Raw genomic sequence first — 12,542 nt, 5'->3', positions numbered from 1 at the left:
TTTTAAACCACTGGAACTTTTGTGTACGGTACCTGATCGAATATCATTCCCTGAACTCAAATATTTGATTCTTTAAATGTGACGGTAGAGAGAGTTTGGTGACGCCAATCTAATGCTCAATAAGGTTGTAATTTCTTTTAAGTGTGAAGGATTTTTTGGAGGACATAACACTCCAGCAACAAAGTTTTTTTTTAAATTACAATTCTAGGGCACCTGAGAAATGTGATTTGTTTGTATTTCCTCTGTTGCTCATTGTAAAACGTTCAACTCCAGGAACATAAATGTTGTCGTTGCAGCATTGTATGAGGGAGGTGGTTAGCATATTTTGGGAGCTGTGACAGTCAGCCCTGAGAAGGTCTCCTTTTAATGCTGCGAGTTCAAATGGTCACATTTGAAAGCCTGTGTGCGTGTGATTGCATATGCTCACTTTTTGTTACATGCAAAGTGTGACTGTTTCCATTCCCCTCGCCCCATTGTTCACCTGTCTGTCTGTCAGTCCGGATATTGCAGAAGTCGCACAATTGGAGATCTTTAGGTGGCCCGGTTGTTTCCTGTTATGAAACATTCCATGTCCAAAGATCTCTTGGTCGCCACTGCACTGGACTCAGTTGATAGTGCTACCTTGCCGCATGTCGCTGGTAGGTGTGTTGGGCATGGTTGGAAGCCCAGCTTGTGATTTTTTTTTTCTGCAGCCTGTATTTCTTTCGCCGTGCTCACTGCAAAGCCCTAAGATCTTGTGTGGTTTTGCCGCCGATGAGGTGCCTGGAACCAATGTTGTAGTTGTGCCCTTTCATCAGTGACATAGAACATCACACCTCATTCCGGGTGACAATATTCTGCGTTTCCTCAGTGCAGACACCTTGGTGTGGATGTCCGAAATAACAACAGAAAATGCTGGAATAACTCAGCAGGCCAGGCAACATCCGTGGAGAGAAAATAGAGTCAACGTTTCGAGTCAAACTTGAAAGAATTTGACTCGAAACGTTGACTCTATTTCTCTCTCCACGGATGTTGCCTGGCCTGCTGAGTTATTCCAGCATTTTCTGTTGTTATTTCGGATTTCCAGCATCCGCAGTATTTTGCTATGGTATTGGCGTGGCTGTCATTCGAGAGCAAAGATCAGTGTGACAATGCGTTGAATGGGCAGGCAGGCGTGTCTGTCTCCTTCAGTCTGGGGAACGGGTTGATGTAAGACTGCGATTTCCAAGGACTTCCTGAGTTCTGGACTTCCTGAGCTCCATTCAAGAAAATTGTACTGAGGGGGAATGTGCAGGCGCTGGAAATACTGAACAAGACAGTAAAAGCGAGAACTACACAACAGGTCCACCAGCATCTGTGGCGGGAGCAGGCTGGTTTCATCAAAGGGATATTCACCTTTTCACCATGGATTACCTCTTTCCCAGATGATGGGCCCTCCTGTGTGATTCCAGCCTTTGCTCTGTCTCTCCCTCTCGTTAAGAGATATAATGAGCGTTTTTCTTGTGTACGGTATAATGCTATAAAAGCGTGCTGGTAAAAGATTTTTTTTTGATTTGTAGATCAAACTTTAATCCTGCATAATTTTCCCCAACTCAGAGCATTTTCAGTCAGATTAAACCTGATGGCTTGACACGGTTGGGACTAATCGTGTTGTATCTGCTAATATGACCTGACATTGATATGTAAGACTGGAAAATGTATTTCAAGAAGACATCTAGCCCCTTGTTCTATTAACTTGAGTTTCCAAAGTTCAGGGATGATGCAACACTTTCTGTTTTAAGCGGGGGGGGGGGGGGGGGGGAGAAGGGTAGCACTCTTTTAATCACTGACTTTAATTTTTTAAAAACCAGCTTATAGCAGATAGGCACTTTTGAAATGAAATCCTTTAGGAGAATGAGATTGCTGTCAAACGAAGCTATAAGGTGAACATTTCTCAGCGGTCCTGAGTTCCAAAGGTTCCTATCATCAGAATGTACGACCATTTTCTGCATGTGGGATTGTAGAATGATATAGCACAGGAGGAGGCCATTCGGCCCATCCTGCATGTGCCGGCTCTTTGAAAGAGCTCTCCAATTAGTCCCACTTACCCCCCTGCCCTTTCCCCACAGCCCTGCAAATTTCCCTCCTTCCAAGTATTGATCCAATTCCCTTTCTGGGAGTTACGCGTGTATCTGACATCCTTAGTGCATTCCAGATATTAGCAATGGTGTTGCAGAAATCCCTCCTCTCTCATTTCGGCGGCATTAATACGATCCTGAAAAATATAAGCCGAAGTGCAGGAACCCACCCGCCATCCGGTCTCATTCTTACGAAGGGCCAGGTTAAAAAAGAAAACGGATCAGCCCCCTTTGACAGTGAATTAAGCGCTGGTATTTCTGCCTCGAATTGTATTTATTTTTTGAACTGGCATTTGGAGGCTAGGCTGCAAGGAGTCACCTGGACCAGGGCTGGGTTAGCAGAGCACATCTCAGCTTGCACTCTCCCCCTCCCCATCCCCAACCCTTACACAGATTGGCGTGTTGCTAAAGGCCTCTCCCACTTCCCTGACTGTTGAGAGAGAGAGAGAGGGAGGGGGCGGCGGCGAGAGACCTGGACCAGTGCTGAATGTCGCCAGACATTTCCGATTGAAGCACTGTTCCAAAGGCGATTCTGCTCTTGATTTATTCTGCAGAAACCTGGCAAGAGTGTCTGAGTGCAGGTGTGTGCCTTTTTCAGGCAGATAGGGAGTGACTGCACCAGCATCGCCGGCAAATAACACCCCAGGTGTTGGGACAGGGTTTCTATATTGAGGGGGGCGGAATGAATGGGCGTGGGGTCTTCCAGCGGGGCATTGCAGTCCCCCCAGCGATCATGATATGCTGCTAATTCCGTGTGTCGACTGTTTTGGTTTGCTGGGGATTTATTTATTTATTTCTGCATTTATTTTGTTTGCTGTCTTGTTTAAAAGCCGACGCCTTCGCCAAGCAACACAAACCAGTCACCAGATGATGACTGGGTTTGCAGGCACAGGGACGCGGTGTGTTTTTTCTCTCCCTGTTGTTGCAGTGTGCCTCTATCCGGGTTGGCAACCCGCCCTGGCAAGCTCCGAATTACGTGGCAGTGCCCTGGGTTGGGACTGAGATATACCCCTGCCGGGCTAAAACTGCCCCACTGGCTGCAGAACGGGGGTTTGTTGGTTCATTTCCCCATTTCTATCGATTAAAAGGCCCTTCTGCTTGTCCTCTGTTCACTGTGAAGCTGGTTCATAGTAGCTTAGTGGTTATGTTACAGGACTAGTAACCTAGAGGCCTGGACTAATGATCGGGGGATCAAATCCCACCATTTAAATTAAATTTAAATTTTGATTGGTTACAGCACAGAAGGAGGCCATTCAGCCCATCGAGCCAGTGCCGGCTCTCTGCAGGAGCACTTCAGCTAGTCCCATAGCCCTGCAAATTGTTTCCCTTCAGATACTTATCCACACCTTGAGTATTGTGTGCAGTTTTGGTCGCCTTATTTGAGGAAGGATGTTCTTGCCGTGGAGGGAGTGCAGCGAAGATTCACCAGGCTGATACCTGGGATGGCAGGAATGACGTATGAAGAGAGATTGGGTCGATTGGGCTTCTCCTCGCTGGAGTTTAGAAGAATGAGAGGGGATCTCATTGAAACGTATAAAATTCTAACAGGACTAGACAGACTAGATGCAGGAAGGATGTTCCCGATGGCGGGGGAGTCCAGAACCAGGGGTCACAGTCTAAGGATAAGGGGTAAGCCATTTAGGACAGAGATGAGGAGGAATTTCTTCACCCAGAGAGTGGTGAACTTGTGGAATTCTCTACCACAGAAGGCAGTAGAGGCCAATTCATTAAATATATTCAAGAAGGAGTTAGATATATTTCTTAAGGCTAAAGGGATCAAGGGATATGGGGAGAAGGCAGGGACAGGGTACTGAATTTGGATGATCAGCCATGATCTCATTAAATGGCGGAGCAGGCTCGAGGGGCCGAATGGCCGACTCCTGCTCCTATCTTCTGTGTTTCTATGTTTCTATCCAATTCTCTTTTGAAAGCCATGATTGAATCTGCCTCCACCACTCTTTCAGGTAGTGAATTCCAGATCCTAACCACTCGCTGTGTAAAAAGGTTTTTCCTCATGTTGCCTTTGGTTCTTCTGCCAATCACCTTAAACCTGTGTCCTCTGGTTCTCGACCCTTCTGCCAATGGGAACAGTTTCTCTCTATCTACTCTGTCCAGACCCCTCATGATTTTGAACACCTCTGTCAAATCTCCTCTCAACCTTCTCCGCTCCAAGGAGAACAACCCCAGCTTCTCCAGTCTATCCACCTAACTGAAGTCCCTCATCCCCGGAACCATTCTCATAAATCTTTTCTGCACCCTCTCTAAGGCCTTCACATCCTTCCTAAAGTGCGGTGCCCAGAATTGGACACAATACTCCAGTTGAAGCTGAACCAGTGTTTTATAAAGGTTCATCATAACTTCCTTGCTTTTGTACTCTATGCCTCTATTCATGAAGCCCAGGATGCCGTATGCTTTTTTTTTAACCGCTTTCCCAACCTGCCCTGCCACCTTCAACGATTTGTGCACATATACCCCCAGGTGTCTCTGTTTATGCACCCCCTTTAGGATTGTACCCTTTATTCAATTAAATAAATCTGGAGTAAAAAAGCTAGTATCAGTAATGGTGACCATGAAACTACTGGATTGTCGTAAAAACCCATCTGGTTCACTAATGTCCTTTTTAAGGAACAAAATCTGCCATCCTTACCTGGTCTGGCCTATATGTGACTCCAGACCCACAGCAATGTGGTTGACTCTTAACTGCCCTCTGAAATGGCCCAGCAAGCCACTCAGTTGTATTCAAGAAGATGGCTCACCACCACCTTCTTGAGGGCAATTAGGGATGGGCAATAAATGTTGGCATTGTCAGCGATGCCCACATCCTGTGAATGAATTAAAAAAATCCTCAGGGCTGTGTGTGTGTGTGTGTGTGTATGTGTGTTGGGGGGGGGGGGGGCGGGTGGTAGGTGGAAGAGACAATTACAGGGCTTCAACCAGCAGCGTACAGATTGAGCAGAGATTGCCCTGGGTTTGACAGTGGGACAAAGAATACCAAACAGACTCATGTTTTCTAGATTTCAGTGTTTTTTGTTAACCTCACAAAAGCATTTAGTTTTGGCTTAAGAACAATCACTGGTGTCAGTGTTGGCTTCACATGGGTATTGATCAGATAGATTGAGGTGAGTGTGTAGTACATGGAGCCAGTTTTTCAATTACTTCCCTCTATTGATTGTTGGCCACCTCCCATTATAGAAAGTAATGTTGAACTTGTTTGGAGTTAGTTGCCCTGGAATTGTAGAATTGTTTTTTTCTCCATACCTAACATTTGTAAACTCCCACCACGCTCTGAATTATCTTTTATGAAGTTGGAACCCAAATCCACATCTATGTGGTATTGTACGGATATATCAGCATTACAAGTGAGTACTTAATCTTGTTTTAATGCAGTGTTTATTTAGGATCAGACTGAGTTAAAGAAAAACAAAGACTTGCGTTTTATATAGCACCTTTCATGACCTAAGGATGTCCCACAGAGCTTTACAGCCAATGAAGTACTTCTTGAAGTGTAACTGTTGTAATTAGGAAACGCAGCAGCCAATTTGCACACAGCAAGCCCCCACAAACAGCACTATGACAATGACCAGATATTCTGATTTAGTGATGTTGATTGAGGGATAAACATTGGGAAGGACACTGGGGATAACCCTCCTTGCTCTTCTTCGAAATGGTGCCGTGGGATTTTTTACACCCACCTTAGAGAGCAGACGAGGCCTCGGTTTAACATCTCATCTGAAAGATGGCACCTCTGACAGTGCAGCACTCGCTCAGCGCTGCACTGGAGTGTCAGCCTAGCTTTATGTGCTCCAGTCTCTGGAGTGGGACTTGAACCCACAAACTTCTGACTCCGAGGCAAGAATGCTGCCCACTGAGCCACAGCTGACACGGTTTCACATTCCCAGACATCTATTTCCATTTTGGCTCTTTTTTTATTTTGATTGATTTAATTTGAATACAGCGTTGTACGAATCAAAAGTTTGCTGGTGGCCTATGGCATTGTGGAAAAACACCTCTAGGAAAAGCCAAGTCACCCCACTTGAATCTCTACGACACTGCGTTCTCCTTATATAAGAACAGGGTTATGCCATTCAGTCGATGGACCTTATTTTGCCATTTCATTTTGATGGCACCTCTTAACGTTTTAGTCTCAATTTCCTCAGTATCCTTACTTTCCGAGCAAGTATCTATTTTCCATGTACACACCGCGATTGATTCTGTACCTATGGCTTTCTGTGCATTCTGCATTCCTACAAGTCTGTGAAGCTTTTTTCCTCTGGATTCACTTTCCACCGGCTTAGTTTGAATTCCTATATCCTGTCCCCTTGTTTTAATATATTAATACCCAGGTTCATCAAAGAAATAATAAAAGTCCTGATGTAAACTGCAATTATGGTTTAAAAAAAGACAATCGTTGCCAACATATTTTGTAAAGTCTGTCGCCCTTCATTGACTAACAAGTGACTGTTACGGCTTATTTTCTGGTGCACTCCACAGGTTGCTCACACTATTCATAAGTGATGCGGAGGAAAGTGCATCTTGCATTATATAAAATTAACTGAAGACGCCAGTGACATGGCTAGATTACCAGAATAAGGGTGACTGATAGAATTTGAAGGGATCTGGATCAATTAGGCAAATGGGCTCAGTAATGGCTGATAGATTTTAATGTAAGATAATATGTACCAGGCAATATGAAATGTGTATGTGATGACGGAATGATCATTAGCAAAGGCAGACAAATAATAAGGATTTGGGTGGGATTGTTGGCCATTCATTGAAAGTATCCAGCTGTTACCATCACAAAGCCTGTCTACTTCCACCTCCTTAATAGCTCCGCCCCTGCCTCGGCTCATCTGCTGCTGAAATCCTCATCCATGCTTTTGTTATCTCCAGACTCGACTATTCCAGTGCTCCCCTAGCTGGCCTTCCTTCTTCTACCCTTCATAAACATGAGCTCCTCCAAAACTCTGCTGCCTGTATCATAACTCGCAACAAGTCCCGTTCACCCATCACCCTTGTGCTTACTGACCTACATTGGCTTCCGGTCCACCAATGACTTAAAAAAAAATTCTCATCCTCATGTTCAATCCCTCCATGGCCACAACTCTTCAAGAACTCTATGTTCCTCCAACTCTGTCCTATTGTGTATCCCCCACTTCCATCGCCCCACCATTGGCGACCGTGCTAAACCTCTCTCTCTCTTTTTTCCTTTTTAAGATGCTCCTTAAAATCTACCTCTTTGACCAGGCTTTTGGTCACCTGCCCCAAAAGGTGCTATATAAATGCAAGTTGTTGTTACCAACCAGGCTAATGAAGCAATTGAATGCATTTCAAGACCATTGGACTAAGACAAAAGATATTCTTTTAGGCTTGTACAGGTTGCTGGTCAAGTCATGTTTGGAATATTGTCAGTAGTTTTGAGCCCTCTACCTTTTTTAAGAGGACTTGAGGCAGTGGAGAGGGTTCAGAGAAGAGTGATACAGCGATGATTCTAGGATTAGAACCCCAAATTGTAAACGGAAACTCCCAGAATTGAATTTGTTTTCACTGGGAAGCAAAAGTTGAGAAGATACATGATCCAGGCTATCAAAATACTGAGTGGACCAGATAATCTTGAGAAGGTGGTGCTGAGCCACCTTCTTGAACTGCTGCAGTCCGTGTGGTGAAGGTGCTCCCACAGTGCTGTTAGGGAGGGAGTTCCAGGATTTTGACCCAGCGACGATGAAGGATCGGCGATATATTTCCAAGTCAGGATGGTGTGTAACTTGGAGGTGATGGTGTTCCCATGCGTCTGCTGCCCTTGTCCTTCTAAGTGGAAGAGGTTACGGGGGCTGGGAGGTGCTGCCGAGGTAGCCTTGGCGAGTTGCTGCAGTGCATCTTGTAGATGGTACACACTGCAGCCACGGTGCGCCGGTGGTGGATGTGATGCCAATCAAGCAGGCTGCTTTGTCCTGGATGGTGTTGAGCTTCTTGAGTGTTGTTGGAGCTGCACTCATCCAGGCAAGTGGAGAGTATTCCATCACACTCCTCACTTGTGCCTTGTAGATGGTGGAAAGGCTTTGGAGAGTCAGGAGTTGAGATGACCTGTTCTTCTTGTCGCAGTATTTATGTGGCTGGTTGTGGTAAACCACTGCTATACCTGTCTGTAGGTGTATGTGTATTCCACTAGGTACAGGTCTGGACATGCCTCGGCTGACTCCTCCCACTATTCCAGGTATATAAGTGACTACCTCCCAGTCCCTTAGTATTCTGGACGGGTCGACCACTCGAGACAAGACCTTCATTCTTTAGTTAATAAAAGTCTGGTTGTTACTCGCTTAACCTCAGTCTTTTGAGTAATTGATGGCGCATCAATTTTATTAACTAAATTTTTTATAATGGAGAAGATCCTCACACCAGCATGCCTGGACCTGGACAGTCGGGAAGCGGACGCTTCCACCAAGTTTGCTCACTGGCTCACGTGCTTCGAGACATTCCTGACTGCCTCCACTGCGGTCGTAACGGATGCGGACAAACTGTCTCCAAGGTGAACCACCGAGTGTACTCAGTCATCCGGGACGCGACCTCGTACACAGCCGCCCTCCAGCTATCCGGGACGCGACCTCGTACACAGCCGCCCTCCAGCTCCTCAAGACCCAGTACACGCGCCCTGTGAACGAAGTTTACGCCAGGCACCTCCTGGGGAGTCGCAAGCAACAACCTGGGGAATCGACTGAGGAATACCTCCAAGCACTGTCCGTGCTTGGCCGGGCCTGTGGGTGTAAGGCGGTAACGCCCACTAAGTACACGGAGGAACTGATCCGGGATGCCTTCGTAGCGGGCCACAGGTCCAACTACACCCGACAGCGACTGCTGGGGCAGAGTGACCTCACCCTCGACAAAGCCTCCGAAATCGCACTAACGCTGGACGCAGCCTACCGGGGCATGGATGCCTACTCCTCCGCACCGTGGACGCCGCGGGGAACGACAACCTGGGACACGGTAGGACAGCCCCATAGCACCGTGCCACCCCAGCCACAGCCCAACAACGGCCCAACCACCGCAGCAGTGTCCCAAAGCCAGACAGCAGTATCCCAAAGCCAGAAATGCTACTTCTGTGGCCAGGCCAAACACCCCAGAGCGCGCTGCCCGGCGAAGAATGCGACCTGCTTGGGCTGCGGGAAAAAGGGACACTACGCTAGCGTCTGCAAGGCCAAAGCCACCCCGAACGCCAGCAGCGCCGCGTGTGGGCTGTGCGAGCCGCCATCTTGGGCCCCCAACAGCGCCGCGTGTGGCCCGTGTGGGCCGCCATCTTGGGCCTCCCCAGCCATGTGCGAACCACCGCAGCAGCAGCCATCTTGGACGACTCCAGCCACATGGGAATCATGGACGCCGCCATCTTGGACACCAGCCGGGACGCAGCAGGCCGCCAACCCCCCCCCCCCCCGCCCCCCCATCTGATACCCGCAGCGACACACCGACCCCTACGCTGGCCTCTGTTACGCTGGACCAAACGAGACCGCACCAACTAGCTCGGTCCAAAATGGACGTTAAGGTAAACGGCCATGCAATAAACTGCCTTTTTGACCCCGGGAGCACAGAGAGCTTCATCCACCCCGACACGGTGCGGCGTTGCTCTCTCCCAGTCCTGCCTGCGCACCAGCGGATTTCTATGGCCGCCGAGTCCCAGTCAGCGGACATTGGCGGCTACCGCGTGGTGACACTAGTAGTAGACGGGACTGTGTTCAATAATTTTAAACTCCTGGTCCTGCCCCAACTTTGCGCTGCTGTTCTACTGGGGTTGGATTTCCAGTGCCACCTCAAAAGCGTTACGATGGCGTACGGTGGCCCCCTCCCCCCACTCACAGTCCGCAGCCAGCAGCCTCCAAATTGCCCGCCGCGCACCAGATGCAACCTCTCCACACTCGGAGTCCCACCCCCCCAACTGTTTGCTAACCTCACCCCTGACTGTAAGCCCATCGCCACAAAGAGCAGGCGATACAGTGCCGGGGACAGGGTTTTCATCAAAACCGAAGTGGAGCGGCTCCTGAAGGAGGGGATTATTGAGGGCAGCTCCAGCCCCTGGCGAGCCCAGGTTGTGGTCGTTAAGACCGGCGAGAAACAACGCCTGGTCATCGACTACAGCCAAACAATAAACCGCTACACCCTGCTGGACGCCTACCCACTCCCCCGCATAGCTGACCTGGTCAACCAGATCGCGCAGTACAGCGTCTTTTCGACCATTGACCTGAAAGCCGCGTACCACCAGCTCCCCATCCGCCCCGAAGACCGCCAGTATACTGCTTTTGAGGCAAACGGCCGCCTCTATCACTTCCTTAGGGTTCCCTTTGGCGTTACCAACGGGGTCTCCGTCTTCCAAAGGGAGATGGACCGGATGGTCGATCAAAATGCGCTGCAGGCCACTTTCCCTTACCTAGACAATGTGACCATCTGCAGCCATGACTTGCAGGACCATGACGCAAACCTCGAGAAATTCCTCCGCACCGCCCAACTCCTGAACCTGACATATAACAAGGAGAAGTGCATATTCCGCACAGACCGCCTCACCATCCTTGGCTGTGTTGTGGAACACGGGGTCATCGGTCCCGACCCGGACCGGATGCGTCCCCTTATGGAACTCCCACTGCCCCACTGCCTAAAAGCTCTGAAGAGGTGCCTAGGGTTTTTTTCCTACTACGCCCAGTGGGTCCCCTACTATGCAGACAAAGCCCGTCCGCTGATCAAATTCACCTCTTTTCCCCTGATGGCAGAGGCCCGCTCGGCCTTCCACCGTATCAAGGAGGACATTGCCAAAGCCACCATGCACGCAGTGGACGAATCCATCCCCTTCCAGGTGGAAAGCGATGCGTCCGACTTCGCTCTGGCCGCCACCCTTAATCAGGCGGGGAGACCTGTGGCATTCTTCTCACGAACCCTCCAGGGCCCGGAGACCAGACACTCCGCGGTCGAGAAGGAGGCCCAGGCTATTGTGGAGGCTGTGCGTCATTGGAGGCACTACCTGGCTGGAAAACGATTTACCCTGCTCACTGACCAGCGTTCAGTTGCTTTTATGTTCAACAACAAGCAGAGGGGCAAAATCAAAAATGACAAGATCTTGAGGTGGAGAATCGAACTTTCCACCTACAATTACGAGATCTTGTACCGGCCTGGGAAGCTCAATGAACCCCCAGATGCCCTATCGCGTGGCACCTGCGCCAGCGTGCAGATCGATAGGCTGAGGGCCCTCCACAATGACCTCTGCCACCCGGGGGTCACCAGGTTCTTCCACTTCATCAAGGCCCGCAACCTGCCTTACTCCATTGAGGAGGTCAGGACCATGACCAAGAACTGCCAAGTCTGCGCTGAGTGCAAGCCGCACTTTTATAGACCAGACAGAGCCCACATGATAAAAGCCACTCGCCCTTTCGAACGCCTGAGCGTCGATTTTAAAGGGCCTCTTCCCCTCCTCCGACCGCAATGTGTACTTCCTCAACATCATTGACGAGTACTCCCGTTTCCCGTTCGCTATCCCCTGCCCGGACATGACCAGTGCCACGGTCATTAAATGTCTGAACAGCCTCTTCACCCTGTTCGGTTTCCCCAGCTATATCCATAATGACCGGGGCTCATCGTTTATGAGCGATGAACTCCGCCAGTACCTGCTCGCTAGGGGTATAGTCACAAGCAGGACCACCAGTTACAACCCCCGGGGGAACGGACAGGTGGAAAGAGAGAATGCAACAGTTTGGAAGGCCGCCCTACTAGCCTTCAAGTCTAGGGGCCTTCCGACCTCCCGCTGGCAGGAGGTGCTCCCCGATGCGTTCCACTCGATTCGGTCACTGCTCTGCACTGCCACCAATGCCACCCCTCACGAGAAAATGTTTGTCTTCCCAAGGAAGTCCACATCGGGGACAGCGTTACCACCATGGCTGACGTCCCCAGGGCCGGTACTACTGAGAAGACACGTGAGGACCAATAAAACGGACCCCCTGGTCGAGAGGGTCGACCTCCTCCACGCCAACCCCCAGTACGCTTACATTGCGTACCCGGACGGGCGGGAGGACACAGTCTCCATACGAGACCTCGCACCCTCTGGGACCGCTGTAACCCACTACCCATTACCACCACCCCCCCCCCCCCCCCAACGACCCGATATCCAAACCCAGCAGCCGGCTCGCCTTGGACCGCCACCCACGAGGACTACACTCCAGTGCCCCAGCCTACACGGGACGCGACGCCGGAAGCTCCACCACCCCTGCCGTCGCCACGTCGATCACAGCGGCAGACAAGACCTCCGGAGAGACTCCAATACACGAACTTTTAAATACACTTCACCCCGCCGGACTCATTTTAAACAAGGGGTGAATGTGGTAAACCACTGTTATACCTGTCTATGTGTATTCCACTAGGTACAGGTCTGGACATGCCTCGGCTGACTCCTCCCACTATTCCAGGTATATAAGTGACTAC

General features: G+C 49.6%; 1 protein-coding gene across 1 annotated transcript in view; it reads left to right on the top strand.

The window, feature by feature from the left end:
- ccser1 (coiled-coil serine-rich protein 1) overlaps positions 1-12,542 on the top strand; it is a 1,261,432-nt gene that overhangs the window by 996 nt on the left and 1,247,894 nt on the right. The window lies entirely within an intron of this gene.

The sequence above is a fragment of the Somniosus microcephalus genome, chromosome 2 (assembly GCF_052327205.1).
Source record: "Somniosus microcephalus isolate GS21.2 chromosome 2, FLI_Smic_1.0, whole genome shotgun sequence".
Lineage (NCBI taxonomy): Eukaryota > Metazoa > Chordata > Chondrichthyes > Squaliformes > Somniosidae > Somniosus > Somniosus microcephalus.
This window is presented reverse-complemented; position numbering and strand designations above follow the sequence as displayed.